Source organism: Hyperolius riggenbachi, chromosome 4 (genome assembly GCF_040937935.1).
Source record: "Hyperolius riggenbachi isolate aHypRig1 chromosome 4, aHypRig1.pri, whole genome shotgun sequence".
In the NCBI taxonomy this organism is placed as follows: Eukaryota; Metazoa; Chordata; class Amphibia; order Anura; family Hyperoliidae; genus Hyperolius; species Hyperolius riggenbachi.
In genome coordinates, this window is record NC_090649.1 from 11144606 (window position 1) to 11162566 (window position 17961).

Here is a 17961-nt window from a genome sequence, read left to right on the forward strand (position 1 = left end):
TTCATGAAAAGCTCTACTTTTCCTCTTTCGGGGCTCCAGGACAAGCAAGAAGTGTCTGGTTTCTGTAGTGTAGTGGTTATCACGTTTGCTTTACACGCAAAAGGTCCCCAGCTCGAAACTGGGCAGAAACAGCGATGCTTTTTGTTCCATAAAGTGGTCTATTCCCCTCCTTTCTAAAGAAGATTTTTGGCCTCCAATGCTAGCTGCACCTTGACAAAACTCACATTAGTCTGCCTACTCCTCTTGATCCAGTTGTCTCCAAGCAAAAGAGCTGGAGTTAGTCCAAAGTAGCGTGTTAGCTTGATCAGGACAGATGTGGATCCTAGTTGTTGCGTGTGGTTAAAATGAGCTGCGTGTGGTTAAAATGAGCTGCACGTGGTTAAAACAAGCTTTGATTGGGTAAAATGAGCCACTTGTGGGTACACCCTGAGAAGTGTAGGTGGTTTCTGTAGTGTAGTGGTTATCACGTTCGCCTAACACGCGAAAGGTCCCCAGTTCGAAACTGGGCAGAAACATGGCTTTTTCTCTGGTCTTCTTTCCTTTTCACGCAGGCTCCACTTACGCATGCATGAGTCTTTACCTGTCTGGCTTAATCATATTCATGAAAAGCTCTACTTTTCCTCTTTCGGGGCTCCAGGACAAGCAAAAAGTGTCTGGTTTCTGTAGTGTAGTGGTTATCACGTTTGCCTCACACGCGAAAGGTCCCCGGTTTGAAACCGGGCAGAAACAGTGTCTACCTTTAACTTTTTGCCATCCAAAGCACTCCTCCTTCCCTTGCTCCATACGCTTGCAAGCTGGCCCTCAATGTGACTGGCCAGTGTCTTTTCTTCACTCACTTTCTCAGGCAACTGCTAATAGCCTCTTTCAGACTGCCTCTTAGCCATCCCTACATGCATATCCATCTAAGAGAGATCTAAAACTCAACTTGCAAAACACCAAGCTTTGTCTCTTTTCCTTCTCCCTAGATACTGCACTATCTAGAAGTAGAACTGTCCTACCACCTGCTTTGTAAGTTTATATTGCCTGGAATTTGCCTTTGACTCCAACCTCCCTTGTCTTCTTCCTATCCAGCCCTTCTCCAAGTACTGCCACTTTGGTTGCCGTCGCATCATCTGCAAAGTTCAGGCTTTCCCAGTAGTTAAGACTTATGATATTTTGCTGCATGCCATGGTTGTCTTTCCCCTCCCCACCTTTCTATTCCCGAATGCCTTTTTTTTTTACTCAAGCATACTCTATTGACCTAAGCCCAACATTTTAGATGTTGTTACCTCTCATAGCTACTTTATTGCTCCCTTTCTCATGTGGAAGGTTCTTTTGAGTATTAGTTCCCAATATGCCAGTTGTCTATGTTCCTATGCGAGCACTGCTTTCTTCTTGGTAGCAAAATTGCAATCAGTTTCCACCGGAGGTTTCTGTAGTGTAGTGGTTATCACGTTTGCTTTACACGCAAAAGGTCCCCAGCTCGAAACTGGGCAGAAACAGCGATGCTTTTTGTTCCATAAAGTGGTCTATTCCCCTCCTTTCTAAAGAAGATTTTTGGCCTCCAATGCTAGCTGCACCTTGACAAAACTCACATTAGTCTGCCTACTCCTCTTGATCCAGTTGTCTCCAAGCAAAAGAGCTGGAGTTAGTCCAAAGTAGCGTGTTAGCTTGATCAGGACAGATGTGGATCCTAGTTGTTGCGTGTGGTTAAAATGAGCTGCATGTGGTTAAAATGAGCTGCACGTGGTTAAAACAAGCTTTGCTTGGGTAAAATGAGCCGCTTGTGGGTACACCCTGAGAAGTGTAGGTGGTTTCTGTAGTGTAGTGGTTATCACGTTTGCCTAACACGCGAAAGGTCCCCAGTTCGAAACTGGGCAGAAACATGGCTTTTTCTCTGGTCTTCTTTCCTTTTCACGCAGGCTCCACTTACGCATGCATGAGTCTTTACCTGTCTGGCTTAATCATATTCATGAAAAGCTCTACTTTTCCTCTTTCGGGGCTCCAGGACACGCAAGAAGTGTCTGGTTTCTGTAGTGTAGTGGTTATCACGTTCACCTCACATGCGAAAGGTCCCCGGTTCGAAACCAGGCAGAAACAGTGTCTACCTTTAACTTTTTGCCATCCAAAGCACTCCTCCTTCCCTTGCTCCATACGCTTGCAAGCTGGCCATCAATGTGACTGGCCAGTGTCTTTTCTTCACTCACTTTCTCAGGCAACTGCTAATAGCCTCTTTCAGACTGCCTCTTAGCCATCCCTACATGCATATCCATCTAAGAGAGATCTAAAACTCAACTTGCAAAACACCAAGCTTTGTCTCTTTTCCTTCTCCCTAGATACTGCACTATCTAGAAGTAGAACTGTCCTACCACCTGCTTTGTAAGTTTATATTGCCTGGAATTTGCCTTTGACTCCAACCTCCCTTGTCTTCTTCCTATCCAGCCCTTCTCCAAGTACTGCCACTTTGGTTGCCGTCGCATCATCTGCAAAGTTCAGGCTTTCCCAGTAGTTAAGACTTATGATATTTTGCTGCATGCCATGGTTGTCTTTCCCCTCCCCACCTTTCTATTCCCGAATGCCTTTTTTTTTACTCAAGCATACTCTATTGACCTAAGCCCAACATTTTAGATGTTGTTACCTCTCATAGCTACTTTATTGCTCCCTTTCTCATGTGGAAGGTTCTTTTGAGTATTAGTTCCCAATATGCCAGTTGTCTATGTTCCTATGCGAGCACTGCTTTCTTCTTGGTAGCAAAATTGCAATCAGTTTCCACCGGAGGTTTCTGTAGTGTAGTGGTTATCACGTTTGCTTTACACGCAAAAGGTCCCCAGCTCGAAACTGGGCAGAAACAGCGATGCTTTTTGTTCCATAAAGTGGTCTATTCCCCTCCTTTCTAAAGAAGATTTTTGGCCTCCAATGCTAGCTGCACCTTGACAAAACTCACATTAGTCTGCCTACTCCTCTTGATCCAGTTGTCTCCAAGCAAAAGAGCTGGAGTTAGTCCAAAGTAGCGTGTTAGCTTGATCAGGACAGATGTGGATCCTAGTTGTTGCGTGTGGTTAAAATGAGCTGCGTGTGGTTAAAATGAGCTGCACGTGGTTAAAACAAGCTTTGCTTGGGTAAAATGAGCCGCTTGTGGGTACACCCTGAGAAGTGTAGGTGGTTTCTGTAGTGTAGTGGTTATCACGTTTGCCTAACACGCGAAAGGTCCCCAGTTCGAAACTGGGCAGAAACATGGCTTTTTCTCTGGTCTTCTTTCCTTTTCACGCAGGCTCCACTTACGCATGCATTAGTCTTTACCTGTCTGGCTTAATCATATTCATGAAAAGCTCTACTTTTCCTCTTTCGGGGCTCCAGGACACGCAAGAAGTGTCTGGTTTCTGTAGTGTAGTGGTTATCACGTTCACCTCACACGCGAAAGGTCCCCGGTTCGAAACCAGGCAGAAACAGTGTCTACCTTTAACTTTTTGCCATCCAAAGCACTCCTCCTTCCCTTGCTCCATACGCTTGCAAGCTGGCCATTAATGTGACTGGCCAGTGTCTTTTCTTCACTCACTTTCTCAGGCAACTGCTAATAGCCTCTTTCAGACTGCCTCTTAGCCATCCCTACATGCATATCCATCTAAGAGAGATCTAAAACTCAACTTGCAAAACACCAAGCTTTGTCTCTTTTCCTTCTCCCTAGATACTGCACTATCTAGAAGTAGAACTGTCCTACCACCTGCTTTGTAAGTTTATATTGCCTGGAATTTGCCTTTGACTCCAACCTCCCTTGTCTTCTTCCTATCCAGCCCTTCTCCAAGTACTGCCACTTTGGTTGCCGTCGCATCATCTGCAAAGTTCAGGCTTTCCCAGTAGTTAAGACTTATGATATTTTGCTGCATGCCATGGTTGTCTTTCCCCTCCCCACCTTTCTATTCCCGAATGCCTTTTTTTTTACTCAAGCATACTCTATTGACCTAAGCCCAACATTTTAGATGTTGTTACCTCTCATAGCTACTTTATTGCTCCCTTTCTCATGTGGAAGGTTCTTTTGAGTATTAGTTCCCAATATGCCAGTTGTCTATGTTCCTATGCGAGCACTGCTTTCTTCTTGGTAGCAAAATTGCAATCAGTTTCCACCGGAGGTTTCTGTAGTGTAGTGGTTATCACGTTTGCTTTACACGCAAAAGGTCCCCAGCTCGAAACTGGGCAGAAACAGCGATGCTTTTTGTTCCATAAAGTGGTCTATTCCCCTCCTTTCTAAAGAAGATTTTTGGCCTCCAATGCTAGCTGCACCTTGACAAAACTCACATTAGTCTGCCTACTCCTCTTGATCCAGTTGTCTCCAAGCAAAAGAGCTGGAGTTAGTCCAAAGTAGCGTGTTAGCTTGATCAGGACAGATGTGGATCCTAGTTGTTGCGTGTGGTTAAAATGAGCTGCGTGTGGTTAAAATGAGCTGCACGTGGTTAAAACAAGCTTTGCTTGGGTAAAATGAGCCGCTTGTGGGTACACCCTGAGAAGTGTAGGTGGTTTCTGTAGTGTAGTGGTTATCACGTTTGCCTAACACGCGAAAGGTCCCCAGTTCGAAACTGGGCAGAAACATGGCTTTTTCTCTGGTCTTCTTTCCTTTTCACGCAGGCTCCACTTACGCATGCATTAGTCTTTACCTGTCTGGCTTAATCATATTCATGAAAAGCTCTACTTTTCCTCTTTCGGGGCTCCAGGACACGCAAGAAGTGTCTGGTTTCTGTAGTGTAGTGGTTATCACGTTCACCTCACACGCGAAAGGTCCCCGGTTCGAAACCAGGCAGAAACAGTGTCTACCTTTAACTTTTTGCCATCCAAAGCACTCCTCCTTCCCTTGCTCCATACGCTTGCAAGCTGGCCATTAATGTGACTGGCCAGTGTCTTTTCTTCACTCACTTTCTCAGGCAACTGCTAATAGCCTCTTTCAGACTGCCTCTTAGCCATCCCTACATGCATATCCATCTAAGAGAGATCTAAAACTCAACTTGCAAAACACCAAGCTTTGTCTCTTTTCCTTCTCCCTAGATACTGCACTATCTAGAAGTAGAACTGTCCTACCACCTGCTTTGTAAGTTTATATTGCCTGGAATTTGCCTTTGACTCCAACCTCCCTTGTCTTCTTCCTATCCAGCCCTTCTCCAAGTACTGCCACTTTGGTTGCCGTCGCATCATCTGCAAAGTTCAGGCTTTCCCAGTAGTTAAGACTTATGATATTTTGCTGCATGCCATGGTTGTCTTTCCCCTCCCCACCTTTCTATTCCCGAATGCCTTTTTTTTTACTCAAGCATACTCTATTGACCTAAGCCCAACATTTTAGATGTTGTTACCTCTCATAGCTACTTTATTGCTCCCTTTCTCATGTGGAAGGTTCTTTTGAGTATTAGTTCCCAATATGCCAGTTGTCTATGTTCCTATGCGAGCACTGCTTTCTTCTTGGTAGCAAAATTGCAATCAGTTTCCACCGGAGGTTTCTGTAGTGTAGTGGTTATCACGTTTGCTTTACACGCAAAAGGTCCCCAGCTCGAAACTGGGCAGAAACAGCGATGCTTTTTGTTCCATAAAGTGGTCTATTCCCTTCCTTTCTAAAGAAGATTTTTGGCCTCCAATGCTAGCTGCACCTTGACAAAACTCACATTAGTCTGCCTACTCCTCTTGATCCAGTTGTCTCCAAGCAAAAGAGCTGGAGTTAGTCCAAAGTAGCGTGTTAGCTTGATCAGGACAGATGTGGATCCTAGTTGTTGCGTGTGATTAAAATGAGCTGCGTGTGGTTAAAATGAGCTGCACGTGGTTAAAACAAGCTTTGCTTGGGTAAAATGAGCCGCTTGTGGGTACACCCTGAGAAGTGTAGGTTGTTTCTGTAGTGTAGTGGTTATCACGTTCGCCTAACACGCAAAAGGTCCCCAGTTCGAAACTGGGCAGAAACATGGCTTTTTCTCTGGTCTTCTTTCCTTTTCACGCAGGCTCCACTTACGCATGCATGAGTCTTTACCTGTCTGGCTTAATCATATTCATGAAAAGCTCTACTTTTCCTCTTTCGGGGCTCCAGGACAAGCAAGAAGTGTCTGGTTTCTGTAGTGTAGTGGTTATCACGTTCGCCTCACACGCGAAAGGTCCCCGGTTCGAAACCGGGCAGAAACAGTGTCTACCTTTAACTTTTTGCCATCCAAAGCACTCCTCCTTCCCTTGCTCCATACGCTTGCAAGCTGGCCATCAATGTGACTGGCCAGTGTCTTTTCTTCACTCACTTTCTCAGGCAACTGCTAATAGCCTCTTTCAGACTGCCTCTTAGCCATCCCTACATGCATATCCATCTAAGAGAGATCTAAAACTCAACTTGCAAAACACCAAGCTTTGTCTCTTTTCCTTCTCCCTAGATACTGCACTATCTAGAAGTAGAACTGTCCTACCACCTGCTTTGTAAGTTTATATTGCCTGGAATTTGCCTTTGACTCCAACCTCCCTTGTCTTCTTCCTATCCAGCCCTTCTCCAAGTACTGCCACTTTGGTTGCCGTCGCATCATCTGCAAAGTTCAGGCTTTCCCAGTAGTTAAGACTTAAGATATTTTGCTGCATGCCATGGTTGTCTTTCCCCTCCCCACCTTTCTATTCCCGAATGCCTTTTTTTTTTACTCAAGCATACTCTATTGACCTAAGCCCAACATTTTAGATGTTGTTACCTCTCATAGCTACTTTATTGCTCCCTTTCTCATGTGGAAGGTTCTTTTGAGTATTAGTTCCCAATATGCCAGTTGTCTATGTTCCTATGCGAGCACTGCTTTCTTCTTGGTAGCAAAATTGCAATCAGTTTCCACCGGAGGTTTCTGTAGTGTAGTGGTTATCACGTTTGCTTTACACGCAAAAGGTCCCCAGCTCGAAACTGGGCAGAAACAGCGATGCTTTTTGTTCCATAAAGTGGTCTATTCCCCTCCTTTCTAAAGAAGATTTTTGGCCTCCAATGCTAGCTGCACCTTGACAAAACTCACATTAGTCTGCCTACTCCTCTTGATCCAGTTGTCTCCAAGCAAAAGAGCTGGAGTTAGTCCAAAGTAGCGTGTTAGCTTGATCAGGACAGATGTGGATCCTAGTTGTTGCGTGTGGTTAAAATGAGCTGCGTGTGGTTAAAATGAGCTGCACGTGGTTAAAACAAGCTTTGCTTGGGTAAAATGAGCCGCTTGTGGGTACACCCTGAGAAGTGTAGGTGGTTTCTGTAGTGTAGTGGTTATCACGTTTGCCTAACACGCGAAAGGTCCCCAGTTCGAAACTGGGCAGAAACATGGCTTTTTCTCTGGTCTTCTTTCCTTTTCACGCAGGCTCCACTTACGCATGCATTAGTCTTTACCTGTCTGGCTTAATCATATTCATGAAAAGCTCTACTTTTCCTCTTTCGGGGCTCCAGGACACGCAAGAAGTGTCTGGTTTCTGTAGTGTAGTGGTTATCACGTTCACCTCACACGCGAAAGGTCCCCGGTTCGAAACCAGGCAGAAACAGTGTCTACCTTTAACTTTTTGCCATCCAAAGCACTCCTCCTTCCCTTGCTCCATACGCTTGCAAGCTGGCCATCAATGTGACTGGCCAGTGTCTTTTCTTCACTCACTTTCTCAGGCAACTGCTAATAGCCTCTTTCAGACTGCCTCTTAGCCATCCCTACATGCATATCCATCTAAGAGAGATCTAAAACTCAACTTGCAAAACACCAAGCTTTGTCTCTTTTCCTTCTCCCTAGATACTGCACTATCTAGAAGTAGAACTGTCCTACCACCTGCTTTGTAAGTTTATATTGCCTGGAATTTGCCTTTGACTCCAACCTCCCTTGTCTTCTTCCTATCCAGCCCTTCTCCAAGTACTGCCACTTTGGTTGCCGTCGCATCATCTGCAAAGTTCAGGCTTTCCCAGTAGTTAAGACTTATGATATTTTGCTGCATGCCATGGTTGTCTTTCCCCTCCCCACCTTTCTATTCCCGAATGCCTTTTTTTTTACTCAAGCATACTCTATTGACCTAAGCCCAACATTTTAGATGTTGTTACCTCTCATAGCTACTTTATTGCTCCCTTTCTCATGTGGAAGGTTCTTTTGAGTATTAGTTCCCAATATGCCAGTTGTCTATGTTCCTATGCGAGCACTGCTTTCTTCTTGGTAGCAAAATTGCAATCAGTTTCCACCGGAGGTTTCTGTAGTGTAGTGGTTATCACGTTTGCTTTACACGCAAAAGGTCCCCAGCTCGAAACTGGGCAGAAACAGCGATGCTTTTTGTTCCATAAAGTGGTCTATTCCCCTCCTTTCTAAAGAAGATTTTTGGCCTCCAATGCTAGCTGCACCTTGACAAAACTCACATTAGTCTGCCTACTCCTCTTGATCCAGTTGTCTCCAAGCAAAAGAGCTGGAGTTAGTCCAAAGTAGCGTGTTAGCTTGATCAGGACAGATGTGGATCCTAGTTGTTGCGTGTGATTAAAATGAGCTGCGTGTGGTTAAAATGAGCTGCACGTGGTTAAAACAAGCTTTGCTTGGGTAAAATGAGCCGCTTGTGGGTACACCCTGAGAAGTGTAGGTGGTTTCTGTAGTGTAGTGGTTATCACATTCGCCTAACACGCAAAAAGTCCCCAGTTCGAAACTGGGCAGAAACATGGCTTTTTCTCTGGTCTTCTTTCCTTTTCACGCAGGCTCCACTTACGCATGCATGAGTCTTTACCTGTCTGGCTTAATCATATTCATGAAAAGCTCTACTTTTCCTCTTTCGGGGCTCCAGGACAAGCAAGAAGTGTCTGGTTTCTGTAGTGTAGTGGTTATCACGTTTGCTTTACACGCAAAAGGTCCCCAGCTCGAAACTGGGCAGAAACAGCTATGCTTTTTGTTCCATAAAGTGGTCTATTCCCCTCCTTTCTAAAGAAGATTTTTGGCCTCCAATGCTAGCTGCACCTTGACAAAACTCACATTAGTCTGCCTACTCCTCTTGATCCAGTTGTCTCCAAGCAAAAGAGCTGGAGTTAGTCCAAAGTAGCGTGTTAGCTTGATCAGGACAGATGTGGATCCTAGTTGTTGCGTGTGGTTAAAATGAGCTGCGTGTGGTTAAAATGAGCTGCACGTGGTTAAAACAAGCTTTGCTTGGGTAAAATGAGCAACTTGTGGGTACACCCTGAGAAGTGTAGGTGGTTTCTGTAGTGTAGTGGTTATCACGTTCGCCTAACACGCGAAAGGTCCCCAGTTCGAAACTGGGCAGAAACATGGCTTTTTCTCTGGTCTTCTTTCCTTTTCACGCAGGCTCCACTTACGCATGCATGAGTCTTTACCTGTCTGGCTTAATCATATTCATGAAAAGCTCTACTTTTCCTCTTTCGGGGCTCCAGGACAAGCAAAAAGTGTCTGGTTTCTGTAGTGTAGTGGTTATCACGTTTGCCTCACATGCAAAAGGTCCCCGGTTTGAAACCGGGCAGAAACAGTGTCTACCTTTAACTTTTTGCCATCCAAAGCACTCCTCCTTCCCTTGCTCCATACGCTTGCAAGCTGGCCCTCAATGTGACTGGCCAGTGTCTTTTCTTCACTCACTTTCTCAGGCAACTGCTAATAGCCTCTTTCAGACTGCCTCTTAGCCATCCCTACATGCATATCCATCTAAGAGAGATCTAAAACTCAACTTGCAAAACACCAAGCTTTGTCTCTTTTCCTTCTCCCTAGATACTGCACTATCTAGAAGTAGAACTGTCCTACCACCTGCTTTGTAAGTTTATATTGCCTGGAATTTGCCTTTGACTCCAACCTCCCTTGTCTTCTTCCTATCCAGCCCTTCTCCAAGTACTGCCACTTTGGTTGCCGTCGCATCATCTGCAAAGTTCAGGCTTTCCCAGTAGTTAAGACTTATGATATTTTGCTGCATGCCATGGTTGTCTTTCCCCTCCCCACCTTTCTATTCCCGAATGCCTTTTTTTTTACTCAAGCATACTCTATTGACCTAAGCCCAACATTTTAGATGTTGTTACCTCTCATAGCTACTTTATTGCTCCCTTTCTCATGTGGAAGGTTCTTTTGAGTATTAGTTCCCAATATGCCAGTTGTCTATGTTCCTATGCGAGCACTGCTTTCTTCTTGGTAGCAAAATTGCAATCAGTTTCCACCGGAGGTTTCTGTAGTGTAGTGGTTATCCCGTTTGCTTTACTCGCAAAAGGTCCCCAGCTCGAAACTGGGCAGAAACAGCGATGCTTTTTGTTCCATAAAGTGGTCTATTCCCCTCCTTTCTAAAGAAGATTTTTGGCCTCCAATGCTAGCTGCACCTTGACAAAACTCACATTAGTCTGCCTACTCCTCTTGATCCAGTTGTCTCCAAGCAAAAGAGCTGGAGTTAGTCCAAAGTAGCGTGTTAGCTTGATCAGGACAGATGTGGATCCTAGTTGTTGCGTGTGATTAAAATGAGCTGCGTGTGGTTAAAATGAGCTGCACGTGGTTAAAACAAGCTTTGCTTGGGTAAAATGAGCCACTTGTGGGTACACTCTGAGAAGTGTAGGTGGTTTCTGTAGTGTAGTGGTTATCACGTTCGCCTAACATGCGAAAGGTCCCCAGTTCGAAACTGGGCAGAAACATGGCTTTTTCTCTGGTCTTCTTTCCTTTTCACGCAGGCTCCACTTACGCATGCATGAGTCTTTACCTGTCTGGCTTAATCATATTCATGAAAAGCTCTACTTTTCCTCTTTCGGGGCTCCAGGACAAGCAAAAAGTGTCTGGTTTCTGTAGTGTAGTGGTTATCACGTTCGCCTCACACGCGAAAGGTCCCCGGTTCGAAACCGGGCAGAAACAGTGTCTACCTTTAACTTTTTGCCATCCAAAGCACTCCTCCTTCCCTTGCTCCATACGCTTGCAAGCTGGCCATCAATGTGACTGGCCAGTGTCTTTTCTTCACTCACTTTCTCAGGCAACTGCTAATAGCCTCTTTCAGACTGCCTCTTAGCCATCCCTACATGCATATCCATCTAAGAGAGATCTAAAACTCAACTTGCAAAACACCAAGCTTTGTCTCTTTTTCTTCTCCCTAGATACTGCACTATCTAGAAGTAGAACTGTCCTACCACCTGCTTTGTAAGTTTATATTGCCTGGAATTTGCCTTTGACTCCAACCTCCCTTGTCTTCTTCCTATCCAGCCCTTCTCCAAGTACTGCCACTTTGGTTGCCGTCGCATCATCTGCAAAGTTCAGGCTTTCCCAGTAGTTAAGACTTATGATATTTTGCTGCATGCCATGGTTGTCTTTCCCCTCCCCACCTTTCTATTCCCGAATGCCTTTTTTTTTACTCAAGCATACTCTATTGACCTAAGCCCAACATTTTAGATGTTGTTACCTCTCATAGCTACTTTATTGCTCCCTTTCTCATGTGGAAGGTTCTTTTGAGTATTAGTTCCCAATATGCCAGTTGTCTATGTTCCTATGCGAGCACTGCTTTCTTCTTCGTAGCAAAATTGCAATCAGTTTCCACCGGAGGTTTCTGTAGTGTAGTGGTTATCACGTTTGCTTTACACGCAAAAGGTCCCCAGCTCGAAACTGGGCAGAAACAGCGATGCTTTTTGTTCCATAGAGTGGTCTATTCCCCTCCTTTCTAAAGAAGATTTTTGGCCTCCAATGCTAGCTGCACCTTGACAAAACTCACATTAGTCTGCCTACTCCTCTTGATCCAGTTGTCTCCAAGCAAAAGAGCTGGAGTTAGTCCAAAGTAGCGTGTTAGCTTGATCAGGACAGATGTGGATCCTAGTTGTTGCGTGTGGTTAAAATGAGCTGCGTGTGGTTAAAATGAGCTGCACGTGGTTAAAACAAGCTTTGCTTGGGTAAAATGAGCCGCTTGTGGGTACACCCTGAGAAGTGTAGGTGGTTTCTGTAGTGTAGTGGTTATCACGTTCGCCTAACACGCGAAAGGTCCCCAGTTCGAAACTGGGCAGAAACATGGCTTTTTCTCTGGTCTTCTTTCCTTTTCACGCAGGCTCCACTTACGCATGCATGAGTCTTTACCTGTCTGGCTTAATTATATTCATGAAAAGCTCTACTTTTCCTCTTTCGGGGCTCCAGGACAAGCAAGAAGTGTCTGGTTTCTGTAGTGTAGTGGTTATCACGTTCGCCTCACACGTGAAAGGTCCCCGGTTCGAAACCGGGCAGAAACAGTGTCTACCTTTAACTTTTTGCCATCCAAAGCACTCCTCCTTCCCTTGCTCCATACGCTTGCAAGCTGGCCATCAATGTGACTGGCCAGTGTCTTTTCTTCACTCACTTTCTCAGGCAACTGCTAATAGCCTCTTTCAGACTGCCTCTTAGCCATCCCTACATGCATATCCATCTAAGAGAGATCTAAAACTCAACTTGCAAAACACCAAGCTTTGTCTCTTTTTCTTCTCCCTAGATACTGCACTATCTAGAAGTAGAACTGTCCTACCACCTGCTTTGTAAGTTTATATTGCCTGGAATTTGCCTTTGACTCCAACCTCCCTTGTCTTCTTCCTATCCAGCCCTTCTCCAAGTACTGCCACTTTGGTTGCCGTCGCATCATCTGCAAAGTTCAGGCTTTCCCAGTAGTTAAGACTTATGATATTTTGCTGCATGCCATGGTTGTCTTTCCCCTCCCCACCTTTCTATTCCCGAATGCCTTTTTTTTTACTCAAGCATACTCTATTGACCTAAGCCCAACATTTTAGATGTTGTTACCTCTCATAGCTACTTTATTGCTCCCTTTCTCATGTGGAAGGTTCTTTTGAGTATTAGTTCCCAATATGCCAGTTGTCTATGTTCCTATGCGAGCACTGCTTTCTTCTTCGTAGCAAAATTGCAATCAGTTTCCACCGGAGGTTTCTGTAGTGTAGTGGTTATCACGTTTGCTTTACACGCAAAAGGTCCCCAGCTCGAAACTGGGCAGAAACAGCGATGCTTTTTGTTCCATAGAGTGGTCTATTCCCCTCCTTTCTAAAGAAGATTTTTGGCCTCCAATGCTAGCTGCACCTTGACAAAACTCACATTAGTCTGCCTACTCCTCTTGATCCAGTTGTCTCCAAGCAAAAGAGCTGGAGTTAGTCCAAAGTAGCGTGTTAGCTTGATCAGGACAGATGTGGATCCTAGTTGTTGCGTGTGGTTAAAATGAGCTGCGTGTGGTTAAAATGAGCTGCACGTGGTTAAAACAAGCTTTGCTTGGGTAAAATGAGCCGCTTGTGGGTACACCCTGAGAAGTGTAGGTGGTTTCTGTAGTGTAGTGGTTATCACGTTCGCCTAACACGCGAAAGGTCCCCAGTTCGAAACTGGGCAGAAACATGGCTTTTTCTCTGGTCTTCTTTCCTTTTCACGCAGGCTCCACTTACGCATGCATGAGTCTTTACCTGTCTGGCTTAATTATATTCATGAAAAGCTCTACTTTTCCTCTTTCGGGGCTCCAGGACAAGCAAGAAGTGTCTGGTTTCTGTAGTGTAGTGGTTATCACGTTCGCCTCACACGCGAAAGGTCCCCGGTTCGAAACCGGGCAGAAACAGTGTCTACCTTTAACTTTTTGCCATCCAAAGCACTCCTCCTTCCCTTGCTCCATACGCTTGCAAGCTGGCCATCAATGTGACTGGCCAGTGTCTTTTCTTCACTCACTTTCTCAGGCAACTGCTAATAGCCTCTTTCAGACTGCCTCTTAGCCATCCCTACATGCATATCCATCTAAGAGAGATCTAAAACTCAACTTGCAAAACACCAAGCTTTGTCTCTTTTTCTTCTCCCTAGATACTGCACTATCTAGAAGTAGAACTGTCCTACCACCTGCTTTGTAAGTTTATATTGCCTGGAATTTGCCTTTGACTCCAACCTCCCTTGTCTTCTTCCTATCCAGCCCTTCTCCAAGTACTGCCACTTTGGTTGCCGTCGCATCATCTGCAAAGTTCAGGCTTTCCCAGTAGTTAAGACTTATGATATTTTGCTGCATGCCAAGGTTGTCTTTCCCCTCCCCACCTTTCTATTCCCGAATGCCTTTTTTTTTACTCAAGCATACTCTATTGACCTAAGCCCAACATTTTAGATGTTGTTACCTCTCATAGCTACTTTATTGCTCCCTTTCTCATGTGGAAGGTTCTTTTGAGTATTAGTTCCCAATATGCCAGTTGTCTATGTTCCTATGCGAGCACTGCTTTCTTCTTGGTAGCAAAATTGCAATCAGTTTCCACCGGAGGTTTCTGTAGTGTAGTGGTTATCACGTTTGCTTTACTCGCAAAAGGTCCCCAGCTCGAAACTGGGCAGAAACAGCGATGCTTTTTGTTCCATAGAGTGGTCTATTCCCCTCCTTTCTAAAGAAGATTTTTGGCCTCCAATGCTAGCTGCACCTTGACAAAACTCACATTAGTCTGCCTACTCCTCTTGATCCAGTTGTCTCCAAGCAAAAGAGCTGGAGTTAGTCCAAAGTAGCGTGTTAGCTTGATCAGGACAGATGTGGATCCTAGTTGTTGCGTGTGGTTAAAATGAGCTGCGTGTGGTTAAAATGAGCTGCACGTGGTTAAAACAAGCTTTGCTTGGGTAAAATGAGCCACTTGTGGGTACACCCTGAGAAGTGTAGGTGGTTTCTGTAGTGTAGTGGTTATCACGTTCGCCTAACACGCGAAAGGTCCCCAGTTTGAAACTGGGCAGAAACATGGCTTTTTCTCTGGTCTTCTTTCCTTTTCACGCAGGCTCCACTTACGCATGCATGAGTCTTTACCTGTCTGGCTTAATCATATTCATGAAAAGCTCTACTTTTCCTCTTTCGGGGCTCCAGGACAAGCAAAAAGTGTCTGGTTTCTGTAGTGTAGTGGTTATCACGTTTGCCTCACACGCGAAAGGTCCCCGGTTTGAAACCGGGCGGAAACAGTGTCTACCTTTAACTTTTTGCCATCCAAAGCACTCCTCCTTCCCTTGCTCCATACGCTTGCAAGCTGGCCATCAATGTGACTGGCCAGTGTCTTTTCTTCACTCACTTTCTCAGGCAACTGCTAATAGCCTCTTTCAGACTGCCTCTTAGCCATCCCTACATGCATATCCATCTAAGAGAGATCTAAAACTCAACTTGCAAAACACCAAGCTTTGTCTCTTTTCCTTCTCCCTAGATACTGCACTATCTAGAAGTAGAACTGTCCTACCACCTGCTTTGTAAGTTTATATTGCCTGGAATTTGCCTTTGACTCCAACCTCCCTTGTCTTCTTCCTATCCAGCCCTTCTCCAAGTACTGCCACTTTGGTTGCCGTCGCATCATCTGCAAAGTTCAGGCTTTCCCAGTAGTTAAGACTTATGATATTTTGCTGCATGCCATGGTTGTCTTTCCCCTCCCCACCTTTCTATTCTTGAATGCCTTTTTTTTTACTCAAGCATACTCTATTGACCTAAGCCCAACATTTTAGATGTTGTTACCTCTCATAGCTACTTTATTGCTCCCTTTCTCATGTGGAAGGTTCTTTTGAGTATTAGTTCCCAATATGCCAGTTGTCTATGTTCCTATGCGAGCACTGCTTTCTTCTTGGTAGCAAAATTGCAATCAGTTTCCACCGGAGGTTTCTGTAGTGTAGTGGTTATCACGTTTGCATTACACGCAAAAGGTCCCCAGCTCGAAACTGGGCAGAAACAGCGATGCTTTTTGTTCCATAAAGTGGTCTATTCCCCTCCTTTCTAAAGAAGATTTTTGGCCTCCAATGCTAGCTGCATCTTGACAAAACTCACATTAGTCTGCCTACTCCTCTTGATCCAGTTGTCTCCAAGCAAAAGAGCTGGAGTTAGTCCAAAGTAGCGTGTTAGCTTGATCAGGACAGATGTGGATCCTAGTTGTTGCGTGTGATTAAAATGAGCTGCGTGTGGTTAAAATGAGCTGCACGTGGTTAAAACAAGCTTTGCTTGGGTAAAATGAGCCGCTTGTGGGTACACCCTGAGAAGTGTAGGTGGTTTCTGTAGTGTAGTGGTTATCACGTTCGCCTAACACGCGAAAGGTCCCCAGTTTGAAACTGGGCAGAAACATGGCTTTTTCTCTGGTCTTCTTTCCTTTTCACGCAGGCTCCACTTACGCATGCATGAGTCTTTACCTGTCTGGCTTAATCATATTCATGAAAAGCTCTACTTTTCCTCTTTCGGGGCTCCAGGACAATCAAGAAGTGTCTGGTTTCTGTAGTGTAGTGGTTATCACGTTTGCTTTACACGCAAAAGGTCCCCAGCTCGAAACTGGGCAGAAACAGCTATGCTTTTTGTTCCATAAAGTGGTCTATTCCCCTCCTTTCTAAAGAAGATTTTTGGCCTCCAATGCTAGCTGCACCTTGACAAAACTCACATTAGTCTGCCTACTCCTCTTGATCCAGTTGTCTCCAAGCAAAAGAGCTGGAGTTAGTCCAAAGTAGCGTGTTAGCTTGATCAGGACAGATGTGGATCCTAGTTGTTGCGTGTGGTTAAAATGAGCTGCGTGTGGTTAAAATGAGCTGCACGTGGTTAAAACAAGCTTTGCTTGGGTAAAATGAGCAACTTGTGGGTACACCCTGAGAAGTGTAGGTGGTTTCTGTAGTGTAGTGGTTATCACGTTCGCCTAACACGCGAAAGGTCCCCAGTTCGAAACTGGGCAGAAACATGGCTTTTTCTCTGGTCTTCTTTCCTTTTCACGCAGGCTCCACTTACGCATGCATGAGTCTTTACCTGTCTGGCTTAATCATATTCATGAAAAGCTCTACTTTTCCTCTTTCGGGGCTCCAGGACAAGCAAAAAGTGTCTGGTTTCTGTAGTGTAGTGGTTATCACGTTTGCCTCACATGCAAAAGGTCCCCGGTTTGAAACCGGGCAGAAACAGTGTCTACCTTTAACTTTTTGCCATCCAAAGCACTCCTCCTTCCCTTGCTCCATACGCTTGCAAGCTGGCCCTCAATGTGACTGGCCAGTGTCTTTTCTTCACTCACTTTCTCAGGCAACTGCTAATAGCCTCTTTCAGACTGCCTCTTAGCCATCCCTACATGCATATCCATCTAAGAGAGATCTAAAACTCAACTTGCAAAACACCAAGCTTTGTCTCTTTTCCTTCTCCCTAGATACTGCACTATCTAGAAGTAGAACTGTCCTACCACCTGCTTTGTAAGTTTATATTGCCTGGAATTTGCCTTTGACTCCAACCTCCCTTGTCTTCTTCCTATCCAGCCCTTCTCCAAGTACTGCCACTTTGGTTGCCGTCGCATCATCTGCAAAGTTCAGGCTTTCCCAGTAGTTAAGACTTATGATATTTTGCTGCATGCCATGGTTGTCTTTCCCCTCCCCACCTTTCTATTCCCGAATGCCTTTTTTTTTACTCAAGCATACTCTATTGACCTAAGCCCAACATTTTAGATGTTGTTACCTCTCATAGCTACTTTATTGCTCCCTTTCTCATGTGGAAGGTTCTTTTGAGTATTAGTTCCCAATATGCCAGTTGTCTATGTTCCTATGCGAGCACTGCTTTCTTCTTGGTAGCAAAATTGCAATCAGTTTCCACCGGAGGTTTCTGTAGTGTAGTGGTTATCACGTTTGCTTTACACGCAAAAGGTCCCCAGCTCGAAACTGGGCAGAAACAGCGATGCTTTTTGTTCCATAAAGTGGACTATTCCCCTCCTTTCTAAAGAAGATTTTTGGCCTCCAATGCTAGCCGCACCTTGACAAAACTCACATTAGTCTGCCTACTCCTCTTGATCCAGTTGTCTCCAAGCAAAAGAGCTGGAGTTAGTCCAAAGTAGCGTGTTAGCTTGATCAGGACAGATGTGGATCCTAGTTGTTGCGTGTGGTTAAAATGAGCTGCGTGTGGTTAAAATGAGCTGCACGTGGTTAAAACAAGCTTTGCTTGGGTAAAATGAGCCGCTTGTGGGTACACCCTGAGAAGTGTAGGTGGTTTCTGTAGTGTAGTGGTTATCACGTTCGTCTAACACGCGAAAGGTCCCCAGTTCGAAACTGGGCAGAAACATGGCTTTTTCTCTGGTCTTCTTTCCTTTTCACGCAGGCTCCACTTACGCATGCATGAGTC

The 17961-nt window shown here is 45.0% G+C and overlaps 41 non-coding genes across 41 annotated transcripts; all 41 read left to right on the forward strand.

Annotated features, from left to right (window-relative positions):
• Nucleotides 1-58: 58 nt before the first annotated feature.
• Nucleotides 59-131, forward strand: TRNAV-UAC (transfer RNA valine (anticodon UAC)). Its single transcript has one exon. It is a non-coding gene; the product is annotated as a tRNA-Val (tRNA).
• A 311-nt stretch (nucleotides 132-442) lies between these two features.
• Nucleotides 443-515, forward strand: TRNAV-AAC (transfer RNA valine (anticodon AAC)). The gene has a single exon. It is a non-coding gene; the product is annotated as a tRNA-Val (tRNA).
• Nucleotides 516-656: 141 nt separating this feature from the next.
• TRNAV-CAC (transfer RNA valine (anticodon CAC)) lies at nucleotides 657-729 on the forward strand. The gene has a single exon. It is a non-coding gene; the product is annotated as a tRNA-Val (tRNA).
• Nucleotides 730-1408: 679 nt separating this feature from the next.
• Nucleotides 1409-1481, forward strand: TRNAV-UAC (transfer RNA valine (anticodon UAC)). The gene has a single exon. It is a non-coding gene; the product is annotated as a tRNA-Val (tRNA).
• A 311-nt stretch (nucleotides 1482-1792) lies between these two features.
• Nucleotides 1793-1865, forward strand: TRNAV-AAC (transfer RNA valine (anticodon AAC)). The gene has a single exon. It is a non-coding gene; the product is annotated as a tRNA-Val (tRNA).
• Nucleotides 1866-2006: 141 nt separating this feature from the next.
• On the forward strand, nucleotides 2007-2079 carry TRNAV-CAC (transfer RNA valine (anticodon CAC)). The gene has a single exon. It is a non-coding gene; the product is annotated as a tRNA-Val (tRNA).
• A 678-nt stretch (nucleotides 2080-2757) lies between these two features.
• TRNAV-UAC (transfer RNA valine (anticodon UAC)) lies at nucleotides 2758-2830 on the forward strand. Its single transcript has one exon. It is a non-coding gene; the product is annotated as a tRNA-Val (tRNA).
• A 311-nt stretch (nucleotides 2831-3141) lies between these two features.
• On the forward strand, nucleotides 3142-3214 carry TRNAV-AAC (transfer RNA valine (anticodon AAC)). Its single transcript has one exon. It is a non-coding gene; the product is annotated as a tRNA-Val (tRNA).
• Nucleotides 3215-3355: 141 nt separating this feature from the next.
• TRNAV-CAC (transfer RNA valine (anticodon CAC)) lies at nucleotides 3356-3428 on the forward strand. The gene has a single exon. It is a non-coding gene; the product is annotated as a tRNA-Val (tRNA).
• A 678-nt stretch (nucleotides 3429-4106) lies between these two features.
• TRNAV-UAC (transfer RNA valine (anticodon UAC)) lies at nucleotides 4107-4179 on the forward strand. The gene has a single exon. It is a non-coding gene; the product is annotated as a tRNA-Val (tRNA).
• A 311-nt stretch (nucleotides 4180-4490) lies between these two features.
• Nucleotides 4491-4563, forward strand: TRNAV-AAC (transfer RNA valine (anticodon AAC)). Its single transcript has one exon. It is a non-coding gene; the product is annotated as a tRNA-Val (tRNA).
• Nucleotides 4564-4704: 141 nt separating this feature from the next.
• Nucleotides 4705-4777, forward strand: TRNAV-CAC (transfer RNA valine (anticodon CAC)). Its single transcript has one exon. It is a non-coding gene; the product is annotated as a tRNA-Val (tRNA).
• Nucleotides 4778-5455: 678 nt separating this feature from the next.
• On the forward strand, nucleotides 5456-5528 carry TRNAV-UAC (transfer RNA valine (anticodon UAC)). The gene has a single exon. It is a non-coding gene; the product is annotated as a tRNA-Val (tRNA).
• A 311-nt stretch (nucleotides 5529-5839) lies between these two features.
• TRNAV-AAC (transfer RNA valine (anticodon AAC)) lies at nucleotides 5840-5912 on the forward strand. Its single transcript has one exon. It is a non-coding gene; the product is annotated as a tRNA-Val (tRNA).
• Nucleotides 5913-6053: 141 nt separating this feature from the next.
• TRNAV-CAC (transfer RNA valine (anticodon CAC)) lies at nucleotides 6054-6126 on the forward strand. Its single transcript has one exon. It is a non-coding gene; the product is annotated as a tRNA-Val (tRNA).
• A 679-nt stretch (nucleotides 6127-6805) lies between these two features.
• TRNAV-UAC (transfer RNA valine (anticodon UAC)) lies at nucleotides 6806-6878 on the forward strand. The gene has a single exon. It is a non-coding gene; the product is annotated as a tRNA-Val (tRNA).
• Nucleotides 6879-7189: 311 nt separating this feature from the next.
• TRNAV-AAC (transfer RNA valine (anticodon AAC)) lies at nucleotides 7190-7262 on the forward strand. The gene has a single exon. It is a non-coding gene; the product is annotated as a tRNA-Val (tRNA).
• Nucleotides 7263-7403: 141 nt separating this feature from the next.
• On the forward strand, nucleotides 7404-7476 carry TRNAV-CAC (transfer RNA valine (anticodon CAC)). Its single transcript has one exon. It is a non-coding gene; the product is annotated as a tRNA-Val (tRNA).
• Nucleotides 7477-8154: 678 nt separating this feature from the next.
• TRNAV-UAC (transfer RNA valine (anticodon UAC)) lies at nucleotides 8155-8227 on the forward strand. The gene has a single exon. It is a non-coding gene; the product is annotated as a tRNA-Val (tRNA).
• Nucleotides 8228-8538: 311 nt separating this feature from the next.
• Nucleotides 8539-8611, forward strand: TRNAV-AAC (transfer RNA valine (anticodon AAC)). The gene has a single exon. It is a non-coding gene; the product is annotated as a tRNA-Val (tRNA).
• A 141-nt stretch (nucleotides 8612-8752) lies between these two features.
• On the forward strand, nucleotides 8753-8825 carry TRNAV-UAC (transfer RNA valine (anticodon UAC)). Its single transcript has one exon. It is a non-coding gene; the product is annotated as a tRNA-Val (tRNA).
• Nucleotides 8826-9136: 311 nt separating this feature from the next.
• On the forward strand, nucleotides 9137-9209 carry TRNAV-AAC (transfer RNA valine (anticodon AAC)). The gene has a single exon. It is a non-coding gene; the product is annotated as a tRNA-Val (tRNA).
• A 141-nt stretch (nucleotides 9210-9350) lies between these two features.
• Nucleotides 9351-9423, forward strand: TRNAV-CAC (transfer RNA valine (anticodon CAC)). The gene has a single exon. It is a non-coding gene; the product is annotated as a tRNA-Val (tRNA).
• Nucleotides 9424-10485: 1062 nt separating this feature from the next.
• TRNAV-AAC (transfer RNA valine (anticodon AAC)) lies at nucleotides 10486-10558 on the forward strand. The gene has a single exon. It is a non-coding gene; the product is annotated as a tRNA-Val (tRNA).
• Nucleotides 10559-10699: 141 nt separating this feature from the next.
• On the forward strand, nucleotides 10700-10772 carry TRNAV-CAC (transfer RNA valine (anticodon CAC)). The gene has a single exon. It is a non-coding gene; the product is annotated as a tRNA-Val (tRNA).
• Nucleotides 10773-11450: 678 nt separating this feature from the next.
• TRNAV-UAC (transfer RNA valine (anticodon UAC)) lies at nucleotides 11451-11523 on the forward strand. Its single transcript has one exon. It is a non-coding gene; the product is annotated as a tRNA-Val (tRNA).
• A 311-nt stretch (nucleotides 11524-11834) lies between these two features.
• On the forward strand, nucleotides 11835-11907 carry TRNAV-AAC (transfer RNA valine (anticodon AAC)). The gene has a single exon. It is a non-coding gene; the product is annotated as a tRNA-Val (tRNA).
• A 141-nt stretch (nucleotides 11908-12048) lies between these two features.
• TRNAV-CAC (transfer RNA valine (anticodon CAC)) lies at nucleotides 12049-12121 on the forward strand. Its single transcript has one exon. It is a non-coding gene; the product is annotated as a tRNA-Val (tRNA).
• Nucleotides 12122-12799: 678 nt separating this feature from the next.
• On the forward strand, nucleotides 12800-12872 carry TRNAV-UAC (transfer RNA valine (anticodon UAC)). Its single transcript has one exon. It is a non-coding gene; the product is annotated as a tRNA-Val (tRNA).
• A 311-nt stretch (nucleotides 12873-13183) lies between these two features.
• On the forward strand, nucleotides 13184-13256 carry TRNAV-AAC (transfer RNA valine (anticodon AAC)). The gene has a single exon. It is a non-coding gene; the product is annotated as a tRNA-Val (tRNA).
• A 141-nt stretch (nucleotides 13257-13397) lies between these two features.
• On the forward strand, nucleotides 13398-13470 carry TRNAV-CAC (transfer RNA valine (anticodon CAC)). The gene has a single exon. It is a non-coding gene; the product is annotated as a tRNA-Val (tRNA).
• A 678-nt stretch (nucleotides 13471-14148) lies between these two features.
• On the forward strand, nucleotides 14149-14221 carry TRNAV-UAC (transfer RNA valine (anticodon UAC)). The gene has a single exon. It is a non-coding gene; the product is annotated as a tRNA-Val (tRNA).
• A 311-nt stretch (nucleotides 14222-14532) lies between these two features.
• TRNAV-AAC (transfer RNA valine (anticodon AAC)) lies at nucleotides 14533-14605 on the forward strand. The gene has a single exon. It is a non-coding gene; the product is annotated as a tRNA-Val (tRNA).
• Nucleotides 14606-14746: 141 nt separating this feature from the next.
• TRNAV-CAC (transfer RNA valine (anticodon CAC)) lies at nucleotides 14747-14819 on the forward strand. The gene has a single exon. It is a non-coding gene; the product is annotated as a tRNA-Val (tRNA).
• Nucleotides 14820-15497: 678 nt separating this feature from the next.
• On the forward strand, nucleotides 15498-15570 carry TRNAV-UAC (transfer RNA valine (anticodon UAC)). Its single transcript has one exon. It is a non-coding gene; the product is annotated as a tRNA-Val (tRNA).
• A 311-nt stretch (nucleotides 15571-15881) lies between these two features.
• Nucleotides 15882-15954, forward strand: TRNAV-AAC (transfer RNA valine (anticodon AAC)). Its single transcript has one exon. It is a non-coding gene; the product is annotated as a tRNA-Val (tRNA).
• A 141-nt stretch (nucleotides 15955-16095) lies between these two features.
• TRNAV-UAC (transfer RNA valine (anticodon UAC)) lies at nucleotides 16096-16168 on the forward strand. The gene has a single exon. It is a non-coding gene; the product is annotated as a tRNA-Val (tRNA).
• A 311-nt stretch (nucleotides 16169-16479) lies between these two features.
• Nucleotides 16480-16552, forward strand: TRNAV-AAC (transfer RNA valine (anticodon AAC)). The gene has a single exon. It is a non-coding gene; the product is annotated as a tRNA-Val (tRNA).
• Nucleotides 16553-16693: 141 nt separating this feature from the next.
• TRNAV-CAC (transfer RNA valine (anticodon CAC)) lies at nucleotides 16694-16766 on the forward strand. Its single transcript has one exon. It is a non-coding gene; the product is annotated as a tRNA-Val (tRNA).
• Nucleotides 16767-17444: 678 nt separating this feature from the next.
• Nucleotides 17445-17517, forward strand: TRNAV-UAC (transfer RNA valine (anticodon UAC)). The gene has a single exon. It is a non-coding gene; the product is annotated as a tRNA-Val (tRNA).
• Nucleotides 17518-17828: 311 nt separating this feature from the next.
• On the forward strand, nucleotides 17829-17901 carry TRNAV-AAC (transfer RNA valine (anticodon AAC)). Its single transcript has one exon. It is a non-coding gene; the product is annotated as a tRNA-Val (tRNA).
• Nucleotides 17902-17961: the final 60 nt, after the last annotated feature.